At 40.9% G+C, this 21383-nt stretch overlaps 1 protein-coding gene across 6 annotated transcripts in view; it reads right to left on the bottom strand.

The window, feature by feature from the left end:
- The window catches only part of DTNB (dystrobrevin beta), a 232976-nt gene extending 213078 nt beyond the window's left edge, over positions 1-19898 (bottom strand). For 3 of the 6 annotated variants that reach the window (XM_060168532.1, XM_060168533.1, XM_060168534.1), the window contains exon 1: positions 19718-19898. The gene's annotated coding sequence lies outside the window, so the exon portion shown is untranslated. Of the gene's footprint in view, positions 1-13762; positions 13890-19717 lie in introns of those variants that run through there. The other 3 variants (XM_060168529.1, XM_060168531.1, XM_060168530.1) reach the window with 2 other exon arrangements.
- Between the last annotated feature and the right edge of the window lie 1485 nt (positions 19899-21383).

Here is a 21383-nt window from a genome sequence, read left to right as displayed (position 1 = left end):
CCTGGTGAGAACCCCTGGTGTGCTGCTGCATGGATATTACTAAGACTCATGAAGTGGTGGAGCTAGTAAGGGACACAGGTAGAAGAAGATAATTGGCTTATACAATAGCTTTAGCATTTGAGAGAGACAGGAGGACTGGGAATTTTAAAGACAATTAAATGGTTGAGCTTTTGTTAAGTAGGACGGATGCACAGAAGAAAGAAAATGTCAAGGCTTAAATCAGCCAAGTACCAACTCAGAGCATGCTATGAGAGCCAGAGACCTCCATGGCAGCACTTTTTAAGGAACCCTCAGCTCCCACAACTTGAGAGCAGATTGTGCTAAAAATCAGGCTCAAATTCTGTTTATGAAAGTAGGCAGCTTAACAAAGAAGACTGAATTCATAGTCCAGCCAAGATTCCCCTGAACCCTATAGGCCTGAAGAAGTGGCTCTCTGCTCTTGCTACAAGGGCAGTCTCCTCTGCCTAAAGACTATGCAAAGTTCTCATCTGAGATGCATGCCTAGAAAGATGCTGACCCTCCTCAGGATCTGTTTCTACCTCCCTCACTGCTTCTATGCTAATAACTAGGGTCAAGTCTTACATCATCAGAAAGGGAAGGTACTGTCCCTGCTTTGGATGGAAAAGGGCTGATTCATCAAAACAGCTGCTGGACCTGACGATATGCACTAACAGGAACTGGAAGAACATACCTGGGAATGGACCTTGAGAGTGCTGAACTTGAGCCAAGTGTAAAGTAAGACAAAGTTTGTTGCCATGGCGGTACTCAACCCATGACCCAGGATTTAATATTCTGAAAAGGACACCTGGCGCCAGTCCTAATATGCCACTAGACTGGCTCATTTAAGCTGGGCATGCGGGTTTTGGTGGCCTAGAGAAAATGAACTGGAGATGCTGGAACTGCAGAGCAAGTATTAAGGAAACAGTTAATAGGGTGTTCCCCTTCCCCATATCTCCTGGCCTTTACTGAATCCTTCTATACTGACTGACAGCATCTGCATTTTGTTTGTTTGTTTGTCTGTTTAAACAGAGAAACGAGGATTTCTCTGACCTCTGAAGTCCATTTTGTTCCTTGCATGTCAGACCTGAAATGCTATAAATTTACCACTCCCTAGAAACAGTCTTAACCAATGATTGATTTAGTTGGTATATACTCTACCTACCTTGCCTCCTAAAAGGGTGTAAATCTGAGGACATGTTTTACACAGGCTCCTAGAGTTCCCCAGTGGGAATAAGCTTCTGTCATCCACAGTGGTAACTTGCTTGATAACAAAACCCTTATCTGCTAACTTCCCTTCCCCATCTCACCTCCCGGTCCCCTGCTGATGTTTGCAGGGATAACCTCCAAAACAAAATACTTGCACGCAAATCCTTGTCTGAGAGTCAGCTTCTGATAGAACTCAAACTAAAATATTAAGTCTTTTCATTTCAACCAAGCTTATAGTTCAGATTTCATAAAATCCAAATGTATGGGGTACACATAAATTAAGATTACTATAAATGATTTCCCCAGGCCTTAGCATGACTCCATTCCAGTGCTCCATGGATCCTCATACCTCCATCTTTGTAATTATGATTTTAACAGTCCACACTCAACAAAGATCTGACCCTACTACCACACCTGATTACGTCCTTGTCTTCCTGATATAACTTTAAAGATCAACAGTTACATGAACGTAAACACATGTCTCTTCTTCCTTCCACTTGGACTCCTGGCACTTTGCCTTTTCTGAGCCTCATAATCTAGAAGTAACCAACACCTCCTTATCATTCACTTCACATACTAACTCTGATTTCAAACACTGCCATTTCCTTCCTCATAATCACTCTCACATCCACCCTTTTTTCCCATTTCAACTGCCAAAAATCTTTGTCCACATGAATGTACAAATAAAATTCTCTGACTCCATGATCTCAGGACTCTGCAACCCCTTCTTCCTGTGGTTCATCCTGTGAAATCTACTAGGTACATTTATTCAAACGTGTTTGATCTTCACAGGATCCTGATCACCCTACTTAGGGGCTTCATTCCACCCAATTAAAAATAATCAGAACACAAAGTGAAATAAGCCAGACAGAGAAAAGACAAATACTATGTAATCTCACTCATATGTGGAATCTAATAATACCAAAAAAAGTCAAACTCATCATAGAAGCAGAGTAGATTGGTAGCTGCCAGGGGCTGGCAGGTGGGAGAAACGGGGAAATACAAAGCACACAAACTTTCAGTTACAAGATGAATAAATCCTGGGGATCAAATGCACAGCATGGTGACTGTAGTTGATAATACTCTACTGTATATCTGAAATTTGCTAAGAGAGTAGATCTTAAACCACCACCGCCACACACAAAAAAGAATGAGCTAATTAACTTAATTGCAGTAATGACTGCACAATGTATACATTTATCAAATTATGTTGTACACTTTAAACATATACAATTTTATTTGTCATTATAGCTCAAAAAAGGTGGGGGAAAACTTTAACAATATATTTGAACACCTTTCCATGTCACTGAATACTCTTCAAAACCACAATTCTGAATGACAGAATGGAATTTTATCACGATCATTCATCCAAGCCTTGACTGTTGACAATTATTTCCAACTATCTACTTCTGCGAACAATGCAACAGTTAACATCTTTAAAGTAAAATTAAAAAAACGAAGAAGAACCAGAGTACAGCTTTAGTCTACAAAATGAAAGAAGACGAGAGTCCTAGCTATGAGAATGTAAGCAAAGTTTCTTCCATCTGAAAGGAGCTGAAACTGTTAGGTTCCTAGAAAAGATTATTTAATGACACAAGCCCAAGGTCAAACTGAAAAAATGCACAATTCATGAAAGGAAAAATTGATAAGCTGCATCTTATCAAAATTAACTGCTCTGCAAAAGATACTATGAACAGAATGAAAAGACAAGCCCCAGAGCGAAAGAAATATTTTCAAAACACATATCTGATGAAGAACTTGTATTCAAATTATGAAAAGAACTCTTAAAACTCAACAATAAGAAAACAGCCCAATTTTAAAATGATCAGGGCTTCCCTGGTGGTGCAGTGGTTAAGAATCCGCCTGCCAATGCAGGGGACACAGATTTGAGCCCTGGTGCGGGAAGATCCCACATGCCGCAGAGCAACTAAGCCAGTGCTCTAGAGCCCTCAAGCCACAACTACTCAGCCCGAGTGCCACAACTACTGAAGCCCGCGCACCTAGAGCCCGTGCTCCGCAACAAGAGAAGCCACCACAGTGAAAAGCCCGTGCACCGCAACGAAGAGCAGCCCCCGCTAGCCGCAACTAGAGAAAGCCCGTGCGCAGCAACGAAGACCCAACGCAGCCAAAAAATAAATAAATAAATTTAATGATCAAAAGATCTGAACAGATACCTTACCAAAGAAATTATACAGATGGTAAGCATATGAAAAGAGGTTCAACTGCATTTGTCATTAGGAAATTACAAAGTAAAACAACGAGATACCACTGTACACCTATTAGAATGGCTAAAATCCAAAAAACTGTCAATAGCAAATGATGACAAGAATGTAGAGCAACAGGAACTCTCATCCATTGCTAGTGGGAATGCACAGACAGCCTGGTTGGAAAACGGTTTTGCAGTCTCTTACAAAACTAATCATAGTCTTACCATACAATTCAGTAATTGCACTAGGTATTTAACCAACTAAGTGGAAAATGTATATTCACACAAAACTTGCACCCAAATGTTTATACCAGCTTTATTCACAACTGCCAAATACTGAAAGCAACCAAGATGCCCTTCAATAGGTGAACAGATAAAGAAACTACTACTTTCATAAATGGAATATTATTCAGCAGTAATAAATAAGCTATCAAGCCATGAAAAAACCTGAAGCTTAAATGCGTATTGCTAAATGAAAAAAGCCAGTCTGAAAAGGCTACATACTATACGATTCCAATTTTATGACCTTCTAGAAAAAACAAAGCAATACAAATGGTAAAATAATCAGTGGTTGCCAGAGATTTGGGAAGAAGGGAAGAGGAATGAATAGGTGAAGCACAGGGGAAGTTTTAGGGTGATAAAACTTCCGAATGATACTGTAATGGTGGACACTGACACTACACATTTGTGAAAACCAAAGAAAATTACAACACAGAGTGAACCTTAATGTATGTAAAAAAAATTTTTTTTAATCCTTTAGGGGGTCAAACAACCCCAGAATGAAATGGAGAATATAACAAAACAATCTAACTGTATTACAAATGTATGAAACAGCCTCACTGAACAGTGGGGGGAAAGTATAGTAACCTAAGTAACTCTGGAAGTGAACAGAGTCTGTTAAAACTAAAGGCAAAATAAAATATATATAAGTACTGTACTCTGGTTTCCCACAGGTTATGGGTTAAGAATTCTAATACTGCTATGCATGTATGCATAACTGAACAATTAAGTAAACAGATGGCAGATGGTGAAGTGTAAGGTTACAGATAAGCAAGGTGAGAAGCTATAATGATCCAGGTGGTAATGGAATGGATTACAATTGGAGACATCAGTATACCTTCATGGTTTACTCAATATAGATATATGGATAGTTACATATAAAAGCATTTGTAGGTATGTGTATATGCATTAGTATACACATATACATGTCCTTGCTCTGTCAACTGAGAGGGCCTAGAAACAAAAGTATCCCAAAGCACTCAGCACATTTAGTGGCCAAATTTTTGTTTATACCACCATTCTTCAATAAAAGGAACTAGGGCTCCTCCAAGAAATGCCTGAGGCAAGAAATATACACAATGAGCCTGGAGCATCTTGTAGTATAGAAAGTAAAGAAGTCCTGGGAGGAACAAAACCATATGATAGGGGTATATCAAAGGGACACAGAGGCTAACTGAAAGAGCTCCCAATGGCCAAAGTGGGAAAAATTTCAGCAACAAAATAAAGTAGTATTAAATATCCTTAAGTGGATACTGATACATGAGAATGAAGAATCGACAAATATCCTGTACAGAAAAATTCCAAATAATTGACATGGAGACTCTGCCCTGAAGAAGGTGGAACATACTCCTCCCTCCTTAAGTGTGAGCTGCACACAGTGACTTCCTTCCAAAGAGGTGAAGGGGGAGGGGGAAATAACTTGACAGTGGAGAAACCTGATAAACACTACCTCAGCTAGGTGATCAAGTACAACACCAACAGTGATAAATTATGCTGACAGTATGGACCCTTGACACGATGTGATGAAAATGGCATTTTACCTCTGTGGTCTTCCCCTCCAAAACCCATAAACCCTGTCTAATCATGAGGAAAACATCAGGCAAATCTCAATTGAGGGAAATTTACAAAATACCTGACCAATACTCCTCAGAAGTGTCAAGTTTCATCAAAAACTTGACCAGAAAAAGCCAAGAAACCGACAAACCCAAGAGAAGTCTAAGGAGAGGACAACTAAATGTAATGTGGTATCCTAGATGGGATTCTGGAACAGAAAAAGGCCATTAGGTAAACGCTAAGGAAATCTGAAGAAAGTATGGATTTTAGTTAATAATGATGTATCATCACTGGTTCATTAACTGCAAGAAATGAACCATACTAATGTAAGATGCTAATAACAGAGGGAACAGGGTGTAGGATACATATAGAAACTATTATTATTCAATTTTTCAGTAAATCTAAAACTGTTCTAAAAAAGTAAAGTTCATTTTTTTAAAGACAGTACAATTACATATTTCTTCTCCTTTATTCTCTTAACTGACTTAAAAAACAATTGCTTTTTAATACAATATAGATAAAACAATACAATACAATATAGATAAAACAATAAAATTGTATTGTTGGGCCTGTAACATACAGAATTCTTTAATAAGACATAATCTTAAATGTCTCTGTACCTAACCACAGTGCTTTAAAATAAGCAAAAATTGATAGAACTGAAAGGAGAAAGAGACAAATACACTTATACTTGGAGACTTCAACACTCTTCTATGATCAATACACGTAGAAAGTCGAGATGAATATGGAAGGACTCAACTTCACCATCAGCCAACTAGATCTAATTGACATTTGTGGAACAACCCACCCAATAATGACAAAATACAAATTCTTTACAAGTGCACATAAAACATGCATCACCAAATTCAGAAAAGCAAAGTCCTCTGGAGGTGGAAGTAGAATAATGTGACTGCAGAGGAATACCAACTCTATTAGCTATGATTTATTTATTAGGCAGGGTTGTGGGTACACTGTACTATTCTTTATGCTTTATATGCCCTATTTCATAATAAAATTTTAAGTCATTAGAGTATATTCTCTGGTAAACCTTTCCTTTAGTGGTCTGGAGGGTTAAAGAGGCAGGTCTCCATACATTTTATTATTAAAATGGACTACACCAAGAACCATAACCTCTGAACTTTTATCGAAATATACAGAAACGCTCACAAACTCCATAACTTGGTATAATATTTATTATTTCAAAACCTCAGCAATATCTTCTACGAGTACCCCAACAGTATTGCTAACAAAGGATGGATTTTTAGTTTGTCACCAAACTAAAATTGTTATTTTTGTCTATGTATTATTTCAGCCAGTTTTACTAAAACGGGAAGAAGAAAAGTTTATGGCTTTTTGTCTTTTACTCCTGAAGTAAGAAATCTCCAAAGAAATTTCCAAAAATATATCATTAAGTTAATAAAATTTTAAGACATTAATCAGGGACCTCTCTGGTAGTCCAGTGGTAAAGAATCCGCCTTCCAATGCAGGGGGCATGGGTTTGATCCCTGGTCGGGGAACTAAGATCCCACATGCCTTGGGGAAACTAAGCCCGCGCGCCTAACCTAGAGCCCAAGTGCCTCAAACTACAGAGCCCACACACTCTGGAGCCCGCGTGCCACAACTAGAGAGAAACCCTTGAGCCACAACTAGAGAGAAATCCGCACGCCACAACGAAGAGCCCGCACGCCGCAACCAAGACCCGACGCAGGCAAAAAAAATAAAAGATAGTAATTAGCACACAACTATAATCATCACTGAAAAAAGCTCAGTAAGTTTGTCTTCATATTCGGAATGCTTCATTTTAAAATATCTCAACTGACCATATTAGCCTCATAATATCATTAAGCAAATACCTTAAGGCACAATATACTCAATGGTATATATAAACCCATACATCAAATAGTATTTTTAACAATGTTAAGGGTTTTTTTTGGGGTTTTTTTAGTGATTCCTTTTCAATCTGCTTAGACCATTATTGTTTTGTACTTTGCATGTGACTGAAAACAAGCTCATAATATAAATAGAAGTACCAGCTCCCTTTGTTTCCTGCTGTTCATGTGTCCTTGCATTAGCACTTCAGTCTTCAGTTGAATCTGAAACTTCAATCTGCAGATTCTTTGCAGGAATCTTTTTAAGCCCTTTGTCTATTCATTCAGCAAGCTTCATTTCATGCAAATCAGATAATATAATCTGAAAGATCCCTAAACCAGGTAGAGGTTAACTGTAGTATGTCCAAACAGAATGTAAGCAAACAAATAAGGAGGCTCACACTGTCGGCCCCTCCAGGTTGTGGCGTGCCCATGATCCTCCCTTCAGGTTACCTCACTTTCCGTACCTGATGTATATCATCAGACATACAGACGGAGTAAAGTGTCAAACTATGATTTAAATATTAGTAAAGTTAATTGCCCTTTTTTTTTCTTGTTATACCCTGCCTAGAAGATCATTTTGCATGCCTCCCACTTTGGAAACCATTACTCTTAAAAAAAACTAGAATGAAAAGATGAGACTGCGCTAGGCTTGAGGAGCAAATAAGGAATGTGAATGGCAGAATCAGATGAGGAAATTTAGAGCCTAAGTGGTTAGTTAACTTGGCCTAACATTCCAAAGCTAGTAATTCGTGGAGTAGGCAACCAATCTGACAATAAAGCCTATTCTCTTTCCATTGTGCCACATCACCCCCTCCAGGGCAAACACGACGACTCCAGGACTCAGGAAAGAATACAGGTCCCCAAGCCCTGGTGCTGCGCAGACCTTAGGTCACAGTTAAACAGGGTCAGGAGGCTAGTGCAGCAAAACGTCTGGACCCTCATTAGCCCTGTCAGGGAAGCAATGTGTTCCAGAGCTAGACTGTTTGCAGGCAGAAGTTAAGTAAATCCCACAGTAAAGACTAAAGGAAAGAAAGCAGGCTCTAGAAATGTTTCCAGAAAGTCTCTATACTACACCTAAGTGTTAAGTAACCCTCACTTCCCCTGAATCTTTTTGTTAATGTCTTAACTTCCAGCTCTCAGTTACTTCAAAGCACCTAGGTGTCAAAACTTCTTGTGTAAGTTCATTTTCTGCCAGCAAAACTCCTGTCAGTTTTTCTCTGGATGCTCCTTAAATTTAGAAGTCAGAGATCACTGTGCTTGTCACTAACACGTTCTTAACTGGAACTAATCAAACTCCCCTATAAGAGAACTAACTTCCTTGCTTATTTCAGGAAAATTCTCAACTATCCTTCCCCTAATACTTCTTTTCTTTTCTCTTGTCTTTCAGATTAAAAAAAAAAAAAAAGCCAGGGAAAGTAAACATTGGTAAAGCCCTAGAGATTGGGTTTTTTGGTTTGTTTGTTTGATTTTACAAATCTGAAAAAGTTCTCTACGTTCCAATAAAAAATATTCAGTGACTGCACTCCATTACTACAGAGTTCTGAATAGCAAATACAACCTCCCAGGGCTGTGGTAACTGGTGTTTTTGATTTTGACTGGCAGCTTGCGGGATCTTAGTTCCCCAACCAGGGATCAAACCCAGGCCCCCTGCAGTGGAAGCGCATAGTCCTAACCAGGAATCCCCTGTGGTAAATGTTAAATAAATTATGTAAAGCATTTAGCACAATGCCTGGCACAAAACAAGAGCCTAATAAATGTTAGCTGCTATTATTATTATTATTGATATTATTATGTAACTACCCTCTTGAATGATGCCTAGACTAGAATTCTATTGGCAAGACTCTTTTTCCTTAATTTACAGTTTTTCTGATTTATTTAAAAGTATAAAAATATAGAGCTGGAAGAAGAGAAAATACTTTTTTATCAATCATTTACAACATTTTAAATCTGGAATAGAGGGACTTCCCTGGTGGTGCAGTGGTTAAGAATCTGCCTGCCAATGCAGGGGACACGGGTTCGAGCCCTGGTCCGGGAGGATCCCACGTGCCGCAGAGCAACTACGGCCATGCACCACAACTGCTGAGCCTGTGCTCTAGAGCCCACGAGCCACAAATACTGAGACCATGTGCCACAACTACTGAAGCCCACGCACCTAGAGCCCGTGCTCCGCAACAAGAGAAGCCACCGCAATGAGAAGCCCGCACACCGTAATGAAGAGTAGCCCCCACTCGCCGCAACTAGAGAAAGCCCGTGCACAGCAACAAAGACCCAACGCAGCCAAAAAAAAAAAAAAAAAAGTCTGGAATAGAGAAAGGGTTTTAACAAAATTGAAAGGCGGTAAAAGAGCTAGAAATGCCGTGTTCCCAAGGAATCAGAAAATAGAATATAAGAAAATTGGGGCAGGGGAGTTCCCTGGTGGTCTAGTGGTTAGGATTCAGCACTTTCACTGCCATGGCCCAGGTTCAATCGCTGATCAGGGAACTGAGATCCTACAAGTCACATGCCGCAGCCAAAAGAAAAAAGGAAGGAAGGAAGGAAGAAAACTGGGGGAAAGTAAGGCACAAAAAGGAGAAACAGACACCTCTAGTCTGCTAAAGACAAACCTCATAGTTTTTCCTAAAACCTGCCATGGGCTGCTTAGTTCATAAAGACGAAATTTTAGTTCTAAGCAAAGATACTAAACTACTTACCTAATAAGCAAATATTAAAACCATATGAACTGGGCTTCCCTGGTGGCTCTGTGGTTAAGAATCTGCCTGCCAATGCAGGGGACATGGGTTCGAACCCTGGTCCAGGAAGATCCCACGTGCCGCAGAGCAACTAAGCCCATGAGCCACAATTACTGAGCCTGTGCTCTAGAGCCCATGAGCCATAACTACTGAACCCATGTGTCACAACTACTGAAGCCCACTTGCCTAGAGCCCATGCTCCGCAACAAGAGAAGCCACCGCAATGAGAAGCCCGCGCACCGCAACGAAGAGTAGCCCCCACTCGCCGCAACTAGAGAAAGCCCACGCATGCACAGCAATGAAGATCCAATGCAGCCAAAAATAATAAATAAGTAAAATAAATAAATTTATAAAAACATGAACAATAAAGAAAAGAGTACATTCTTGAAATGACACAAAGCTTTAGTTTTCATAGTCATATTTCAGGAACAAAGTATCCTTGTTAGTTATTTCTATAGTTATAGTTAAAAAAAAAACCCTAAAGGGTGTTTTAAAAAGATATATAAGAATTACTTTTTCAAATGACTTTGGAATTAGTGAAAAAAATAAGACCAATTAAATGTATTCCAACCTAAATCAAATTATTTGTATTTCTTTTTGATCACATATGCAGCATGCAGCCTTCATACCAAAATCCTGGATGTTAACAAAATTTCATTTCTAAGTTCTCATATCTTTAATTTCAGTTAACATGTTGGTAGTAATGATTAATTATGAGCTACAAAAACCACAGGCAAAGCAATGGAGAATCAGAATGGAAGGGCTTAGAAATACCCAGGTCTCATATTTTGCACATCCAAATAAATAAAATGTCTAGCCTCAGGCTATAGTTGTACTTCACAATAAAGGCATGGAAATAGAAATCCAGAACCCCTAACCCCTGGTCCATTATACCACCTTTCTACATGTGAAGACACTAGGATAATTTTTCTGCCTGTGGTCTGTAGGTAAAATTTCATAAACAATAAATTAAAACCACAAAAAAAAAAAATTAAAACCACAAATCCAAAACTTAAGTGCACCAAAAGATCCTATTTTTTTTTTAAGTTTTAAAAGAGAAGCCACAAACTGGAAGAAGAACTTTGAAGCCATCTATGTGAAATATTAGCATCCAAAATGTATTTTAAAATTATAAATCAATCTGAAAAAGACAACACAACAGAACAGGTAAATGATGAAAACCAGCAAATCACAGAAGAGGAAAACTTAAGAGCCAATAAAAACACGGAGCAATGTTCAAACTCATTAGTAATCAGAAAAACATGTAAGATTAATATAATAAGATTGCATGGTACATCCAGCAGATTTGCAAAAATTATAAAGCCTAAAACGCCAACGGGTGACAAGGCAGGGAAGGAACAGAAGCCACACATCGCTGGTGTGAATGTTAATTGGAAAACTACTTCAGAGTGGAATTTAGCAATACACACGGAAGTTGAAGATGTGCATGGCACACATACCAGTAGTTTACTCCTAGTACACACTCTAAAAAACATGCATGTGTACACAAAGAGACGTGACAAGAATAGCGGCATTATTTGTAGTAACAAATAAAATCAGAACACATTAATTGCCAATCCACAGAAAAACATAAAACTGTGATATACCCAATAACAGAATCCTATTCAGTGAAGAAAATAAATGCACTAGAGCTACATATATCCATATGGATAAGTCTCACAATACTGAGAGAAAAAAAAATAGTTATAAAAAGATATAATTAATACTGTTAATATAAAGGGGTTTTTTTTAATGCAAAACAATATACATTTTAGGGCTACTTACATATGTAATAGAAGTATGAAAATATGTACAAGAATGAAAAGTATCAAATGCAGAATAGTGGTTCCCTCAGAAGGGGAGGAGAATACAACTGGGAAGCAGTAGGGGTTCAACTTTAAAAGGAGCCTAGTGTCTTAAGTTAAGTGGTGTGTACACAGGTATTCACAATTTTTATTCTCTATACCTTTTTGAGGGCCAATATTTCACAATATTTAAAAAGTTAAAGGAAAATAAACTCAAGGTCCAAGCAACATAGTTTACTCCGGAGCCCACATGCTTAACCATGACACTATTTATTCTATTTTTGTTTGTGCAGTTAAAAAAGGTTTAGTCATTTTAAGAAACTGCTCAAGGACATGTAAAACGTCACACCAGTAAAAAGCAATGAAGTACCTGACTAAAGGAAAATTTTCACACAAATCATATTGGAGACACAAAGTGGTCATATCACCACACGTAGGAATCATGTGGGTAAGCCAAAAAAACAAAACCCAAGTTGAACTTGGTACATAAAAGTCTTGTTTAGAGAGAGCATATAGAAAGAATATGGGCTTTGAAGTTGGACCTGGTTCAAATATCACTCCTGTCACTGATTAGCTGTGTGGCCCTAAACAAGTTTTAACTTCTCTGAGCTCAATTTCCTCACCCAAACACTGGAGATACCATACCTAGCTTCCACAGTGGTAAAGATTACAGTGTAGCCATTATCTATGAAAATCTCTTGAATACAGTAGCCTCACACTAAATAACAGTTGTTATTACTTGCAGAAGAAAGTCTCTCTCTGGCAAGAGGAGACAGAGCAAGCAGAGATAAAAATTAAAAGGAGAGAGTAAAGAGTCTAGAAAAAGAAGCCAGGAAGAAGCCTGAATGGTTAGGGACTGAAAAAGTCCTTATAGAGTCCCTAAAGTTACTCCCACCCAAAAAAAATTTTTTTTACTGTACACTATTGGATTATAGTGAGGCTTAGTTACAGGAATATTTGGTCCAAACCTAGTTATTGCTGAAATGCCATAATGTATAGCATATATATATATTATTATAATATATAGCTTATACGTAATATTGTTAATATACAAAAATTCAAGATCAAAATGTGTTTTCTTTAAAAGTTCATTTTTTGGTTGTTAAAAATGTATTAACAAGTAAATCAAATACAATGTATCTGTTTCTCTCAGTTATCTGCAACTCAGAAAGGTCTGTCCTACTCTTAACATATTAAAGAGAAATCAATGATAATTTCAACAAATGCCAAAAAGCAATAAAATTCAACACCCAGTAAAAATATAAACCAAGAATAGAAGGAAACCTCCTCAAATTGACAAAAGACACCTACCAGAAACCTTTAGTAAGTATCATATCTAACAGTGAAACACTGGAAGCATTCCCATTCAGGAAAAAGATTAAAATGCCCATTATCATCACTGCTATTCAACTTTTGCACTGGAGGGTCTAGGCATTGCAATAACACAGAAAACAAGATAAGTGGTATCAAGTTTAGAAAGAAGCCTGGTCAATTAAGTCTTCTAGTCAAAGCAGCCCAGTAAGTAAACACTTCAATGCATCCCCTCTGCTCCAAATACACAGTAATAGATATGTTTAAATATATTTTTTAAGTTACTAAAAAGGCTCAAAAACAAGACAACCCTCCACGTGGATCAGAAACAGAACAGATACACAAAACTGTGAGCAGGACTGAAGCTACAGGCTTGCTGGACTCTGAGTCTAGAAGCAGGTGTATACTTCCTTCAGGGCAACAGTGACAGAGTGAAAGAGGTGGAGAAACAGGAGACATCTGAGCCAGATTCACTGCTTAAAGCCAAGGATGAGGCTAGAGCTGAAAGGAAGTGAAAAAGTACTGCTGTCAGTCTCTGCCTAGAACTATGGTTTATGTGGTGCTCTGGACTCTGAAAAGTGAGAAGATAAAAACACAGCCTCATGACCAGGAAATGAACCAAGACATTCACACACTCTGTGAGCAGATCTAAAATAGCCCAAATTACCTCAAAGAGCAGGACCCTGACCATTATCATATCTGATTTCTTGACTAGAGTCCAATCAGTGGAAGCACCTGAAATATCGCCACACAGAGAAGGGTGAGCACAGAAATAAGAGAAACAAAAGCAAAAGTACTCACCCTCAAATAAGTCTGTAAATCAAAACTTCAAAACACATAAAGAGGGCTTCCCTGGTGGCGCAGTGGTTGAGAGTCTGCCTGCCGATGTAGGGGTCACGGGTTCGTGCTCCGGTCTGGGAAGATCCCACATGCCGCAGAGCGGCTAGGCCCGTGAGCCATGGCCGCTGAGCCTGTGCGTCCGGAGCCTGTGCTCCGCAACGGGAGAGGCCACAACAGTGAGAGGCCCGCGTACCGCAAAAAAAAAATATATATATATATATAAAGAAGTATAATGCTAAGAAAGACAGCCAACAAAAGCAACAATTAGAATATAAATTCATACCAGATGCGGTTTAATTTTACAGAACAGTCTGACAAAGATTTTTTTTTAAGTACATTTAGGGTGCTAGGATATACAATTTTAAAATTATTGGGAATGCAAAATTGGACAGGCAGTTTCTTACAAAGCTAAAGATACCTTTACCATACGATCCAGCAATCACGCTCCTAGGTATTTACACAAGAAAGCTGAAAACTTATGTCCACACAAAAACCTGCACATGAATATTTATAGAAGCTTACTCATAACTGCCAAAAACTAGAAGTAACCAAGATGTCCTTCAATAGATGAATGGATAAACAAACTGTGGCACTTTCATATGATGAAATATTATTCGGCAATAAAAAGAAATGAGCTATCAAGCCAAGAAAAGACAGAGGAAATGTAAAGGCATAATGCTAAGTGAAAGAGACCAGTCTGAAAGCCTAGAATACTGCATGATCCAAGCCATATGACACTCTGGAAAAGGCAAAACTATAGACACAAGGCTTCCCTGGTGGCACAGTGGTTAAGAACCTGCCTGCCAATGCAGGGGACACGGGTTTGAGCCCTGGCCGGGAAGATCCCACATGCCACGGAGCAACTAAGCCCATGCGCCACAACTACTGAGCCAGCGCTCTAGAGCCCGCGAGCCACAACTAGTGAGCCCATGTGCCACAACTACTGAAGTCCACGCGCCTAGAGCCCATGCTCCGCAACAAGAGAAGCCACCGCAATGAGAAGCCCGCGCACCACAACCAAGTGTAGCCCCCGCTTGCCGCAACTAGAGAAAAGCCCGCGCGCAGCAACAAAGACCCAATGCAGCCAAAAATAAAATAAATAAATTTATTTTAAAAAACCAAAAACTATAGACACAGTAAAATGATCAGTTGTTATCAGCTCAGCAGGAGGGAGGGGGGAATGAATGGGTGGAATACAGGGGATTTTAGAGCAATGAAATTATTCTGCATGATACTGCAATGACATTACATGAAATGTCATGTGATAACATTTTGCATTTGTCAAAACCCATAGAACTGTACAACACAAAGAGCAGAAGCCTAATATAAACCATGAACTTAAGTTAATAATAACGTATCAATATTTATTCATCAGTTGTAACAAATGTACCACACTAATGCAAGATGTTAATAACGGGAAAGTGCCCCTGAAGAAGAGGGGGTTTATAGGAACTCTCTGTACTATCCACCCATTTTGGTCATATTCAGTTATGCACATAATTTTTTTAATATCATGGACAGTTCCACTTCTGGGTGTATACACAAAAGAATTGAAAGCAGGGATTTGAACAGATATTTGCACACCCATGTTCATAGCGGCATTATTCACAATAGCCAAAAGACAGAAGCAACCCAAGTGTCCATTGATGGATGAATGAATAAGCAAACATAATGTATGCATACAACAGAATAGTATTCAGCCTTAAAAAATAAGGAAATCCTGGGAATTCCCTGGAGGTCCAGTGGTTAGGACTTGGCATTTTCAATGTCGAGCGCCTGGGTTCAATCCCTAGTCAGGGAACTAAGATTCCACAAGCCTCGAGGCGGGGTCAAAATATAGATGAACTCTGAAGACATTATGCTAAATGAAATAAGCCAGACACAAAAGGACAAATACTGTATGATTCCACTTATAGAAGGTGCCGAGAGTAGTCAACTTCACAGAGACAGAAAGCAGAATGGTGGTTGCCAGGGGCTGGAGGGAGAAAAGAATGCGGAATCAGTGTTTAATGGATACAGAGTTTCAGCTGAGAAAGATAAAATGTTCTGGAAATGGACAGTGATGTTTATACAACAATGTAAATGTACTTAATGCCACAGAACTGTACAATTAAAAATGGTTAAAATAGTAAATTTTATGTTGTGTATATTTTGCCACAATAAAAAAAAATGAGGGAAAGTGCTGAAAAACTGGTTTTCCAAATTAAAAAATATATATATCACTTCATTACACCATATAGAAATTCCACACAGAAAGCAAAACTTCTTTTTTAATTTTAGAAGAAAATACAGATATATAGAATTCACACCCTGGGGTAGAGAAAATTTACTTAAACCAGACACAGAAACAAATTTTGTTAATTTAGTGTAAAATTTTCCATAAATATAACATTAAAATGTAAAACTTGTATACAACTAAAGACATTGTTAACAAAAGGAAAAGGCAAGCCTCAGACTGGCAGGATGCTTTGGCAACACATAAATCCAGCAATGAATTAGTATCCAAAGTAACCTAACTGCCCCACAGTTAGTGGAGGATACATAAACAGTGATTTAAGTCTACAACTGAACACTACTCAGCTTTTAAAAATAAATGAACCAGATCCACAAGTGGCAACATGGTTAAACCTCCATCAATTAATTTAAAGCATGCACCCCTTTGACCCAGCAATTCTACTTTTCATTCACTGCAGCAATGGTGAAATGGCAAACAGCTTTAATGGACATTAATGAGGAGAGGATTAAATAAACTACAGTACAATATATACTATGTATGGTATTGTGTAGTAGTCAAGAAGAACCAGGTAGATCTTTATGTTCCATCATGGAAAGATCTCAGACATTCTGTTAGGAAGAAGTTGCAGACCAGTGTCTACAGTATCATGTCATTAATGTGGGCATCGGAGGAAACCCTACTTCTTCCCGTATTATCTATATATAGATGAAAATGCATAGAGAAAGGTCTGGAAGGATCACAACAAACTGATAACTGCCGTTTTGGTGGAGAAGGGAGCGGGTCAAGGAGCCTTGTATTCTGTCTGTAATGTTTGAGCATTTAATAAGACAGTGTGCATTCATGAGCCATTTGCAGAGCTGCAGTACACAGCCCCAGACTGCACAATACAACTCCAGGAGCTGCCATTCACAGGCACTCCGATGTGAATGGCATCCCCTAAAATTGGGCAGTATACTTCCTGCACTAGATGCCACAGCCCTGATACTTGTATAACTAGAAATAAATAAAATGAGAGGTGATAAGAGTATTTACTGCAAACCAGCATGAGGGAGTTTCTACCGTGATGTAAATTTCTATATCTTGATTGAGATAGTGGTTACAAAGTATAGCCAGTCCCCAACTTACAATGGTTTGACTTTAGACGGTGCGAAAGCAATACACATGCAGTAGAAACTGTACTTCAAATCTGAATTTTGATCCTTTCCCTGGCTAGCAATATGCAGTATGATACTCTCCCGTGATGCTGGGCAGCGGCAATGAGCCACAGCTCCTGGTCAGCCACAAGAGTAAACAACCCAGATACTTACAACCATTCTGTTTTTCACTTTCAGTACGGTATTCAGTAAATTACATGAGACATTCAACAGTTTATTATGAAATAGGCATTGTGTTAGATGGTTTTGCCCAACTGTAGGCTAATGTAAGTGTTCTGAGCATGTTTAAGGTAGGCTAGCCTAAGCTATGATGTTCGGTAGATTGGGTGTATTAAATGCATTTTCAACTTACCGTACTTTCAACTTACAGTGGGTTTATCAGACATAACCCCACTAGACCAGCTCTGCACAGGACATCTGTGCAGACATCAGTAAAGCTGATTTTGAAATAAATGTAAATTAAATATATAAATAAATAAAATACAATATCACTGAGAAAACCTAGAACAAGGCATCCAAAATTACAGGACCTAGGCATCCCAAAATAAGAACTAGTAGACACCTGCTGGTTGGACTCTTAAGTACACAGTCATAAAACTAAAGAGAAATTAACTTAGTTCTTCAAGGCTTACTACACAATGCCAAATTTGAATTAATATTTTATTTTTATATAAGGAAACATAGGTCCTGAGAGATTTATACTAAAGATATAAAACAAGTGGTAACTTGGCATTCTATTGGTTTTAAATCTGATTTCCTAACTAAGTAGAAATTTTGTCTCTCACACATAGTGGACACTCAAAAGCCTTGCCAACACTACCTTGACTACACAACCCCCTTCAAAAGTAATTCCACTTATGTACGATAAAAATTCTCACAGAACTCATAAAAGGTCAAGTTTTAATTTGGCAGGCAAAGTAACCCAACAGGCACTGCAACCCAGGCAACTGAAACAGCAGCCTGGAGCTCGAGAGTCCAGAAATCCAACCAAGGCAGAAAAAAGGCAGAATCCCAGCCCTTACAGAAGAGCAGAGGTACATCCTCTTATGACAGATCTAAGATCCAAGAACCAAGATAAAAATGAAAAAGTGTTTTCTAGACAAAAGTACTCTCCTTCCTCAAGTGATAGAAAAGGGCCAGAACGGGATGATTTGAAGCAAGGGCCCAAGGAGTAAGCTCCTGGCAGCCAACATGCAATAAAGATGTGAAAGTGGCAGCATGACCACAAGATATGACAACTCCATCACCTTAGCCATCACTTTAAATGCCCAGACCTAAGAACCTGGGTTACCTCACACGGAAAAAAAAAAAAAAGAGAACCGGAGGAACAAGGGAAGTCCATTCAGCCATCCCTAACACCAGACTTATCAATAGTGCTCTGTGTAAAATAGAGCAAAACCTTGCTTGGTTCATTCATTCAGGCAATAATACGTAGGTATTTAGTGCCTGCTGTGGGTCAGGCACCGTTCTTGTCACTGAGGATTTAGCAGTTAATAGTCATGGAGCTTCATTCTACCCGGGAAGAAAGGTAACTTCTTTTCTCTTTCCAATTTCCGTTTCCCTTCTCTCTCTTTAAGTGTTACGCAGAAGTTCCTTCAAAACTCTCCCAAGTACCTCCCACAAGCTTCTTTGACCCTCCTGCTTTAATCCTCAAAGCAAGCAATTTTATGGCTCCAATTTCCCAATACTGGGGAAAAGAGACCTAAAGTGGATGAGACAAAATTCAATGTTGCTTTGTACTTCATACGCATACCTTTACAACCGAATTGCCAGCACTTAAAGAGCAAATGATGGTTGTGTTTTACACAATTTTGTGGCCCCAGTGCTGACCACGGCTCTCTACCCAAGGTACCTAACCAATAAACGTTTGCTGAGGCTGCTGGAAGGTCTCCCTAATCCCAAGGCCTGGCACAGGAATTTAACAGCAAGCATTCGTTAGCTGCATCCTTCCTCCTCTCAGGACACTTTCCTTTAACGGGTGACCTCGGTGCACAGGTTCACTGACAGGTGCCTCCGGAAAGAGTGTTTTGAGGTGATGTGAAATAAATTCCTTTCCCTCTGCCAGGGCCTGCCTGCCTCACCTGCCCTCTGCCAGGACCTGCCTCCTTCGCCCCCTTAAACACCTAAGGCAGAGCCTCCTCCCTGCGAGCCGGGCACGGGCAGCATCAGCCCTACGCCCGCACCCCGGCTCGGCGCCCTACGACTAAAGCGCGCTCGGGACCCCGGAGCCCCCTCCGCGGCCCGGGGCTCAGAGCCCGGCGGCGGCGGCCCGGAGCTCCGCTCCATCCCCCGCGCTCGCCCCTCCAGGTCCGGGCGCGCGGCGCCGTCTCCCCTCACAGCGCGCGCTGTGCAGCGGCCCCGGCTCCCCGCGCGCCGTCTCCGCCGCTCCCGGCCCTGCACCCCCGCAGGCTCCCGAGGTAAGGGCGCTGCGCGGGCTCCTTCCCGCTTCTCGCGGGCGCGAGGCTCTGGCACCGCGCTCCTCTCCCGCAGCCTGCGGCTGCCGCCACAAACCCCCGCAGTACTCACTTCCCGGCCGGAGCTGGGGGCGTCGAAAAGGTCTCCGGCGGCCGCAGCCTCCTCCGCCTCCTCCGGCCCGGCCTCCGAGGCTGAGGCGGTGGCGGCGCCCGCTCAGGCCCCGGAGCCGCCCCCGCGGCGAACGTTCTCAGGAACCCGGCTCGAGCCGCTTCCCCGCCCGGCACGCGCAGCGAGCCCGCCCCCGGTGCGAGGGCGCGAGGGCGCGGGGGCGCGAGGGCGCAGGGCGGGGGCCGGGCACGCGCCGCCTGCGCGAGCGCGCGGCTGGGGGCGGAGCTTCCGCCGCGCCGAGGAGGGGGCGGGCCAGCGGGCAGAGTTCCCCTCGAGGCCCGCCCCCTGCGGCCGGGTTCCGGGCGGGCGGAGTAAACTTGCCTTCTGCGGGCTTTTCCCCTGAGCCAGCTGTGGGCGGCGGAGTTGCGTTCCAACTCCACAGGTATGTGCCCCGCCGGCTGGATGCTCGGCCCGACGTGACTACAAGGTAAAGAATGCAAAGAACCACCCCCATGAATCATTCATTCGCACCTCGAGCGCGAGACCCTGCCCTGAGTGATCTTTCCGTGTTAATTCAGCTCAGCAACCGTTAACTGAGCACCGACTCCGTGCCTAGCGCTGTAGCACACTGTACCAGGTGCTGTGTGGGTACACCGTCAAGGTCCCTGGTCTCCAGGAGCGCGTAACTTAGTGGAAAAGCGGCCGTGTAAACAAGCAGGTCTGGTGATCCGTGCAAAGCCAAGCCACGGTGAGATGCTGTGGGAGGGCAGAGGAGGAAGAGATTACTTCCGCTTGGAGAATGCAGAGGGATTCCTGGAAGAGGTGGCATTTGTGTTCAGCCTGCAAGGAAGAAAAAGAGAGAAATCCTAGGAGAAAAAAAGGGAGGGCATCAAAAGCTAGGTAAACAGCTTGGGCAAAGGAACAGACAGTGACCAAGGTTTACCATCTCAGCATCAGCTTGTTTGTTTTAATATCCGTTTTGCTAGAATCCTTTCCAAACTATGTGAAACAGGAGATGATGCCAAATGAGGAACAGCAAAGCTTTTTTTTAACGGCTCAAAGGATCATTTTCTCAACTTTATTTAAGGCTCACAACAGCAGTGTCCTTTAAGGACTTTTGATACGTTAGTGAAGGATGTAAATCCCTAAGCTAAGAGAGCCCAGGCCCCTGTGCTTTGAGTCTGGTTTTTCACTGCTTTTTGGCACCTTATGGCAAGGCAGATCGTACCACCTTCTGCTGCTGTCTGTCTGCCTGCCTGTCTTTAGGACATCCTCTTCCTCCTCCTCTTATCTTCCTATTTTTAAGCCCCTGTGGTGAAGGAAATGCTGGTAACCAACTTTGTTAAGTGAGAGTAAACAGGTTACTCCAAAACACTGGCATCACCTATCACTTATGAATTTTGCGACTATTTTACATGCTTAGAAGACTTTTTCACTTGTATGCAGGGTCTTAACTATGTTTTGAATATGTTAAGATACTCAGAACACACGTAAAAGACACGTTGTTTATTCACTTACTACTCATTGAGCACCAACTGTGTGGGAGGCATTGAAAGGGTAAAACACTGATCCTGCCCTCTGGAGAAAAGAGGTGTAAATGATGTAAAACAATATGTAAATATGGTTCGTTCTGTTTGCTCTACTGACTGAAACCAAAGTAATTTCAATA

This window comes from Lagenorhynchus albirostris, chromosome 13 (genome assembly GCF_949774975.1).
Source record: "Lagenorhynchus albirostris chromosome 13, mLagAlb1.1, whole genome shotgun sequence".
Taxonomy (NCBI): Eukaryota; Metazoa; Chordata; class Mammalia; order Artiodactyla; family Delphinidae; genus Lagenorhynchus; species Lagenorhynchus albirostris.
The sequence above is the reverse complement of the archived record's forward strand: the minus strand, read 5'-3'. Positions and strand labels throughout refer to the sequence as shown.